Genomic DNA, 8,723 nt, shown 5'->3' with positions numbered 1-8,723 from the left:
CTACCTCTGTCATCTTTCATTTTTAAAGAGCAGCTCTCTTTGAACTTTCATTGTAAAATGAGATTTTAAACACAGAAAAAAATCACATTAATCTCCACCTGTTGCCTGGTTTATACGATATTTGTTGGATGTAGAAGAACCAAAGATAAACCTGCACCAACGCAGGAAATCAGAAATAAACATCAAATAAGCATGTTTCAGATGTACCAGATGTCATCAAAGTTTAGGAAAACTAATGTGCATATTAATGTAGTAACTGACAGCAGAAGCTCCGTGTAGTAACAACTGCAGCTATTAGTACTTAAGCATTCAGGTAGAATAACTGTGATAAGAACCATGAGAATGACTAAATCTCAATGTTTAGCTAGCTGTTCAAATTTTAAATGTCTCAGTAAAATATCCACTATTTAAAATAAGCTGCTGTCAGTGCCTCTCTGCCATAGTTAGTGAATACATTAGAGCCTCTACAGCCTGCACAAAGCCCATATCGTATCATTGTAGAAATGAAAACATGATAGGAGCAGACAGACTGACAGAAACCCCTAGAAGCTAAAATCAGCTTCCATCGACCTTCAAGCAGGAGGAGCACCAAACTCCTATGAATTATAGGATGTATGTATCAGATGGACATTGCTACCAAGTTTGCATTTTTTACCATACTCATGTTTTTGTCGTTGTTTTTAGACTGGACGTGACCATATTTGGACAAAAGGACAGAACTGAGGAATTTTTAGCTAGCACTAGCACTAGCTAGCTAGCTAACTTATCAACTCCATCTGTAATTCACTTTAATATTAAATGGGAAGCTAAAAACAAACAGTAAACCAGAACTTACTGGTAGGTATTCTACTTATTTATTGTTGGACATTTGTCCCAATACATATTTTAAGATTTCAAGTTGAGGGTACTGATTTCTATTCATGTAGTCGTTCTTTTCCACTTACCCTTATCAAGGTCGCGGTGAGGCTGGAACCTCCACCTAACATCATTTGTTGTATTATATTTTAAATACATTGTTACCATTGGACAATTGTTTTAAAAAAGAGATTCAAAACAAAGTACAATAACTGAAGAGACTGAATATCCACCTCCACAGAGCATCTTTTAGTACAATCTAACACAACAATCCAACTAATATGAAATGAAAATCCATCTGTCGCCTGGCCACTGATTATGCATAATTCTAAGCTTTAATAGAAGTTGAGCAGGTAGTTACATAAAGCTATCATGAACAAGTATCTTACTGCCAATCTGTCTACATTTTTCATTTTTATCAAATCACAAGAGATAGATGCCATTTTTGAAGCCATTTCCATATGTCTGTAGGCTCAGCAATTTATCCATGATAATCAGTATGCATGACTGCGCAATGTAACCATTAAAGGTTTTGTTCAGAGCACATACACACACATGCAGTTTAAAAGCTGTTGTGTACACAAACACACACTCTGTGCAGCAGGGCTCTACAGAGATATTACACACTTGGAGAAGGATCCCAGTTTTGGCTGATTGGCGCCATAGAAGCAGATTTGTTGAATTTCAATGCGGATTCTTCAAATATTCAGACTCCATGCTGGGCTGTTGTACCAAAAAGCTGGGTGGTTATTAGTAAGTGAGAGCTACAGTAAGACACTACGGCACAGTGAGAAGTTATGCAATTCAGTGCAACAGCTCTGCAACAAGTACTTCAAAGATAAGGCTTATCCTGGTGAATATTTGTTGTGCCAGAGAGGATATGAGCCTCTTGGTGATTTGTGGTCTTAAAAAATATTTCATTTAATTGGTGCTTCTTTGTGTGTTCTGTTTTATCAAGGACAACTTTGGTGTTTTCATGGTAAAGGACAAAAGTGTGCTGTTGTCTGGTGTTAGCTCCTGTTGTTTCTTACTCAAAAATCAAGCTTTTAAGTGCTCAGTTGGTGTATGATCATCTTCTCTTGACTCATGTCTGGACACTAATAGGCTCTCAGAGGCGATGGCTTTACTTTTATGCAATTGTTTTTCTTTTGATGCAGAATTTGACCATGATGTGCCTCACGTGCTTTGTTTATACAACACTGTGTATCCTTGTGACTCTGCAGGATCATCTGTTGAAATCTTTCGCAGTTTGGAGCTCCTAAGTAACATACCAGGAGCATTGTACCCAGTCCTCACTGTACTACAGGAAATTAGAGCCATTCAGACCACTTAACGCGCACAACAGCTGTGAATACTCAGTTCTTGAGAGCCCCTTTTGAATGAAATATCAACCTGCGCCGTTTCAATAGGCCCCAGCGCCGCCTTTGAAAAGCTGCATACTGTGTTCAATTAGCTATTGTTGGGGGGAAAATGGCTGTTCATGTGGGTGATATTTAGCTGCGGGTCTTTTAGTGTGTAATCATGCTCCAATAAGCCGTTCAGTATTCAGAGCAGTCATCTTTCTGTGTGTAGAGAGCCACATGAGGACTACGACACAGTTATTATTGTGTGTGTGGAGGAGTGGTGATGAGAACTCTGTGATGAGAAGCCAGTTGGCCGCAACCTCCTCTTCCTCCCACCCTTTGACATGAGGCACATGAGTCTGGAGATGGATTTAGGGTAAATGGATTTCTTCAGTGTGGTCATGAATCAAAATATTAATAATAAAATCTGTTTTTATTGGTCTGTTTTTATTTTTTACAAAAGTAATTTAATATCTCGTTGAAAGATTGCATAAAATACTGGCATTTAACATCATAGCAGCATTGAAGCTATTCACTATTACATTTACAGTTTGAGTTTTTCTCTTCTGACCTCGGTTACCATCAGCACATGAAATTGGAGCAGGTCGTGGGCTCAAGCAGCACCCTTCGGGGCTGAAAACTGAAGCCAGTGCAGAAGTGCAAAAACAGTTCTTGGAGTGGCTACTTGAAGTTGCTTCACAGACAATATAAAAGATGGATGTAGATTCCAGGTCTGAAAAGTAAAGCCAATGTGGAAATGCCTTAAACCTGCATTCTTTTAAAAGACCCACATGAAGACAGGAACCTGCAAAAAGACTAGAAGTCTGTGGGAAAACGTTTCTCTGCCAGGACCTAATGTTATTATTTTACATATAAGTGGGTAGAGACTATCCAAGAAATGTATTTTCAAGTTTTGGTGAGAGAAGTTCTTCTGTTGTATTACTCTTGTTGTTTAGCACTAATTCAGTGATGTGTGTCAAAGTTTGTGGATGTAGGCTGCTTTACTACAGCTCGTTTCCAAATATGATCAGTACTGCTTCGCAAAAACTAAGGGAGATGATGAGTAGTCCAAGACCAGTTTAACTACTTTACATGCAGTTATACAGTTTAATATACAAGTTCTCCAAACACTAGAAGGTATTATTTGTAATTCGAGTATGTTGCTGAGTGTTAGAAATGGAAGAGCTGGTAGGATTATACACAGCTTGTTAATGAAGGCTATTGTGAAAAAGAGAAATTATAAATCCATTTTGTGATGTCCTTGATAGACACATCAGGAGAAGCTACAGTGTAAGTGGATAATTAATTACTGAATTGTGTATTTGCTGGTGTTTTTGTTCTTGTTTCACCAAAGGCACGGTGTAACCAAGGTGTGCACTGGAAGTCTAAGAAACTGGTTTTCTCTGAGCTGATTTATCTCCACTGTGCAGTGTGGGCAGATTATGAAACCAAGCCAGCTCTCAATAAAACTCATTTTCCACAAGCAATGAATTTCATCAAATAGCAGAGCAGGAGAACAGAAAAAATATCCAAACATCCATCTGTACAGTCAAAGAGTCTACCTTGTGTTGAGCTGTATGTGAATACAGAGCAGCCCGGGGAAGCCTCCACAATCCCTGGCAAGGTATTCATTACACCCACAAACCTCCAAGTCAGCAGAAAAAGAGGAGGACACAATTGAGCGAGCAGCAATCTCCAGTGGCTCTGATTTCATGCTCTGTGTTGCATTTCCATGGCTGCAGAAACCCATTCCTCTAAACCCCCACTTTTGTTTTTTCATTGTCCCACCATTTTTCCCCTCAATGTCGGCCCACAATCGTGACTGGAGGCAGCAACTGGCCATCGCACTCAGGAGGGTAAACCTATCCTACATGCGATGCCAAGAGGGCTGGGATAAGGTTTCATTACTGGATGAGAGGCTTTATTGGCCAGCGTGTGCCCTTAATGTGTTTTCATCCATGAGGAAAAATGCTCCTCTATCCCCATAATATAAAGTCATGTGATAATATGAGCTCCCCTCTGCTCTCTAGGGATTTTAAATCAGCGGCATAGTGCTCTGCAGCCTTGACTCCAATTCAAGGTGGATAATGGCATCAAGAGTCAATGAGTACGGTTTGTTGTGCACCGGTTTTTCTCCAGCGTACATTGCTAGGTCGCCATCACGGTGTGTCACCTCAGTTTTTAAGCCTTTTGTGTACAAAGAACACAAGCAGCTGCTTCGTGTCTCTGCTTTGAGCATCACAATTAAAGATCACATTGCCTACCTGGTGTGCTCCAACAGTAACATAGAAAAAAGCAAAAAAAATGATGTGCAACATAACTACACACTTTGTTTGCCTTTGTTTCTCTAAGATAGTAGTCAAATTAATTCTTCACTGATACATATTATGTATATAACATATAAGAATAAATCTTATTCTTCCTGCAGAGCATATAGATAGATATAGATGGAAATATAAAATACTTTTAAAAAGGATGGGAAACACTCCTGATTAGAGACCCTGCATAAATGTGGTGACAGATATGCATAAAGCCTCTTCAGCATCACCTCCATGAAACATATTCAGGTCACTGACCTGCTAAAATATCACAGGGGGGTGAGGACGGGGTTAGATTAGCAAAGAGGGAGACCATCCGAGACTCGGGCTTTGGAGTAAATTGATATTGAAACATCACTAACACCTCTGCAGCCATCAACCCCTCTCTAAAGACCAGGCACATAGACACAAACACACAGCCATATCAGCACTTACACACAAACACACACACACTCATTGTGTTGCAGACATGTGGGAGCTAGTGACCAGGAGGGAGAATGAGGTAATGATGAAAAAGCCAGAAGAGAAGAGAGCCTCCTCTAATGAGCTATTGACATTTTCAGATGATGAGTTAGGGGAGATGTACTTAGCTGCTGGATTGAAAAACACGAGATGTGCCGTGGAGAAAATAGTAATGATTAACGTTTAAAGCTAAAAAAGATGGCCCAAACACTCAAATGAAAAAATACAGCAGAGAAAAGAAATAATAGATTTTATGTAACAATAGAAATTTTAGACAAAGAGGGAAAAAACCCTCATAACTCAAATTAAATTATGGATAAATAAATAAATATAACGTCATGGGGAAAAGTCAAAGATAATATAATAAACTTGACATGAATTAAGATACAAATTGTAAACAGTTAAGAAGCATAAAAAATAACTGCAGAGTGATATGAAGTCTCATAAGGCAAATGTGTTTTATAGTATGAGGGTCAGCTTGTCCTGAATAATCACGCATTCTGCATACAGGCCCTACTGACTGTGTAATTTATGTTAATGAAGAAAGTTACACTGAACCCATCACACACACATTTTTATTACAACATGGCTTTATTTGTCGTCTTTTTTTAAAACAACATAGTTTTATGAGTCGGATGAACTGCATATAATCATATTTACAGGACATATATGTATTTGCTAGCCTGTTATTAGATAAAATGGTTCTGTTTTGGTTGCCATTCCTTTGGCATTAACATCTACTGTATTTCCATTATTGTGTCTATTCTGGGTCTAAGGTTAAAACCAGCATTACACTCTCTGCTCCAGTATAGATGCATCATATCTATATGGTATAGTGTTGGACCACACCTCTTAAACTTTGAATGTGGGTGTTTTTAGTCTTTGGTTGCCACAGGTGTGTAAAATAAAGCACTTTCAGCCTGCCTTCATAAACATTTGTCAAATACTGGATCACTCCAAAGAGCGTAGTAAATCTGAGTGTGCTACTGGTATCAGCGCCTCCTTTGGTGAAACTTCTTCCCTCTTAGATATTCCATGTTCAGCTGTTAAAAAAAAAAGCTTATCAATCAAAGCAGCTCAGACACCAGGTGGATGACCACCAAATAAAGTTACAGAGCGCTGGGGTATGACAGTCTCCAATGCTCTCCAATGTTCTGCAGAGTCCCAAACCTTTTCTACAATTAACATCAGCACAAAACCTGTGCACAGGGAGCTTCATGACACAGGTTTCTATGCTCAAGCTAGTCCTCTATTTGAATTGTATAGGTGGCTGCAATACTGTTGTCCATATAGTGCATATGAGCAAACAAGGAATAGCACAAATTTCCTATACTGAGGTAAAAGGCTTGAACTCAAATCAGCTCTTTAAAAAAAATAGACAACCCTAACTAAACACACGTTTTCTTCATTGCTCTTTTCCAGAGTTTTCACTACAGAAGTGGAAAGTGGAAATTCAAATCATCCTGGCTCACCCACAAAGCCCCAGTAGGCTTTTTAATGACTGCTCTTTTAATGTTTTCATGGAGCTTAAGTGCCCAGTATTTTGGTTTATGAACACATACTCCACTTTTGTTTTAAGCTAATTAATAAAAACAAAGAGGCAAACAATACTATGCTAACATGCTGAAATATGGTGTTAAAGATTTATCTTCATCGTGTTGGTATGCTGGCATTAGACTTTAGCTCAAAAGATTTGTTGTGTCCAAGTAGAGCCTCAGAGAACTGCTGACACAGCGACTCTGTGAGGCTTGTTGTGGGTTTGCTTTTGTGACCACAATTATTTGTGGTTATTCTTTTTCCGTCAAGGCCTGTAATTTCATCATTTGCTACAGCCATATGCTTGCATTTCCTAGCGCTCCTCATTTCTTTGAATATCTGTAATAAACAGTCACAAATGTTGCCTGGACATGTCGCAGTCTACTCATAGCGGAGGAAGGAAGCAATAGCAATGAAAACATTTATAGCATGAGTAAGAGCTTTTTCAAGACGAAGCGAAAGGCCTAGCTGGAAAGACAAGAAGCTGATTCTTGCTTGTGTTGATGGAAAACCTGTTGTGGATGCTTTTGTGAATGATTTCACTCTCACTGTTAAACATTTGTACAAAACATTGTGTCTTAAAAGAAGAAGAAACCCCGAAAGATGTTAACACTCTAAATAGGGTGCTGGATTTTTGCCGTCAACTAATCCAGCCACCTGTCTGTCTGTTGCATGTGATAAAACTACTTTTCAAAGGTGGCATAATGTGAGTCATTTTTCATTCACTGTCAGTCCAACAGTGATGCATCAGCTCAGTCTCCAGTCAGACACATAGCACTGCTGAGACCAAAGAGTAATTGACTGGAACTCAAGCCAACGGGCACAGGAAGGTCCCCGAAGATCGGCTGCCGCTCTGCTCCTTAAATACATTGACATTGATTTTTTTTTTCACTGTGCTCTTGTCATCACATACTGTTCAGGTCATGGATCAGAATACACTTTAGGTACTGGACCAGGAGGGAGAATTTCTGATATACAAACAGTGCTGTGCAAAAGTCTCGAGCCACCACATTTATATATATTTTGTTTCCAAGGCTTTCTGGAGCTCTTTTACAAGTTTTTCTTTGTGCATCGGCTGCTTTTTCACTCACTTTCATTCCAGTCCTTGTATCTGACCATTTTTATAGGATTATTTTTTGTTATTTAAGCCACTTGCTGTAACTAACTCACTCACCTATGAATCATTCAAGGGATGAACCAATGTTGGTACTATACACAACAGATAACTTAGCAAAGAACCAATTTTAAATGGCATCTTTAGGCCTTTTTTACCCGCAGCTTGTCACAATAATACATTTTGTTCCCATTTCTTTAGGTGAATCTATGAAAAATGTCAAAGTCACAGTTTCTCAGGCATAAGATAACATTTTTGAACCAACATCAAGATTCCTAAAGAGTTGTTAGCCAAAAACATTGCATATTTCAGCGTGGTGTGCAGTGCATTCTTGAACAAGTGGCAGGCCTGAAAAACTACAGCAGATGAACACTATCTGAAGGTCTTGAAGAAATAAGAAAAAAACTGCAAAAACCTCACACAGGTCTACTGTTCGACAAAGGCTCTTCAAGGATGGTGTCAGTGGAAGGGTAAAGAAGTCAAATTATAAATTATACAAAAACTGGACTTAAAATCAGTTCTTACAGAACCTAAATTGAACATTTTTGGTTCAAATCATCATCAATATGTACAGAGAAGGTCAGGAGAGAGGCGCAATTCATCTGTAAAACACGGTGTTGCCTCACAGCAAGACGTTCCTGACCATCAGGCCAGGGTCTTTCTGTGTGGAGTTTGCATGGTCTCCCTGTGTCTGCATGGTTCTCACCCACTACTCTGGCTTCCTCCCACAGTCCAAAGACATGTAGTTAGTGGGGTTAGGTTAACTGGTAACTTGGTAAGCCCATAGTTGTGATTGTGAGTGCAAATGGTTGTCTGTCTCTATGTGTTAGACCTGCGACAGACTGGCGACCTGTCCTGGGTGTACCCTGCCTCTCGCCCAAAGGCAGATGGGATAGGCTCCGCCCCCCGCGAGAGTAGAAGAGGATGGATATATTATGTGGGACTTTCTGCCTTTTACTTTGATGATGTGAATATTAAATAAAATATTCACACCAACAGACTCTCTACACTACTCCCAGTGATCTGCTCTGGACTAAAAGTAGCATCAAAATAAAAAGAGGCAAACTTCTGTCAAAACAGTCATACCACAAAGCT

The sequence above is a fragment of the Aulonocara stuartgranti genome (assembly GCF_965226115.1).
Source record: "Aulonocara stuartgranti genome assembly, chromosome: 5".
NCBI lineage: Eukaryota > Metazoa > Chordata > Actinopteri > Cichliformes > Cichlidae > Aulonocara > Aulonocara stuartgranti.
This window is presented reverse-complemented; position numbering follows the sequence as displayed.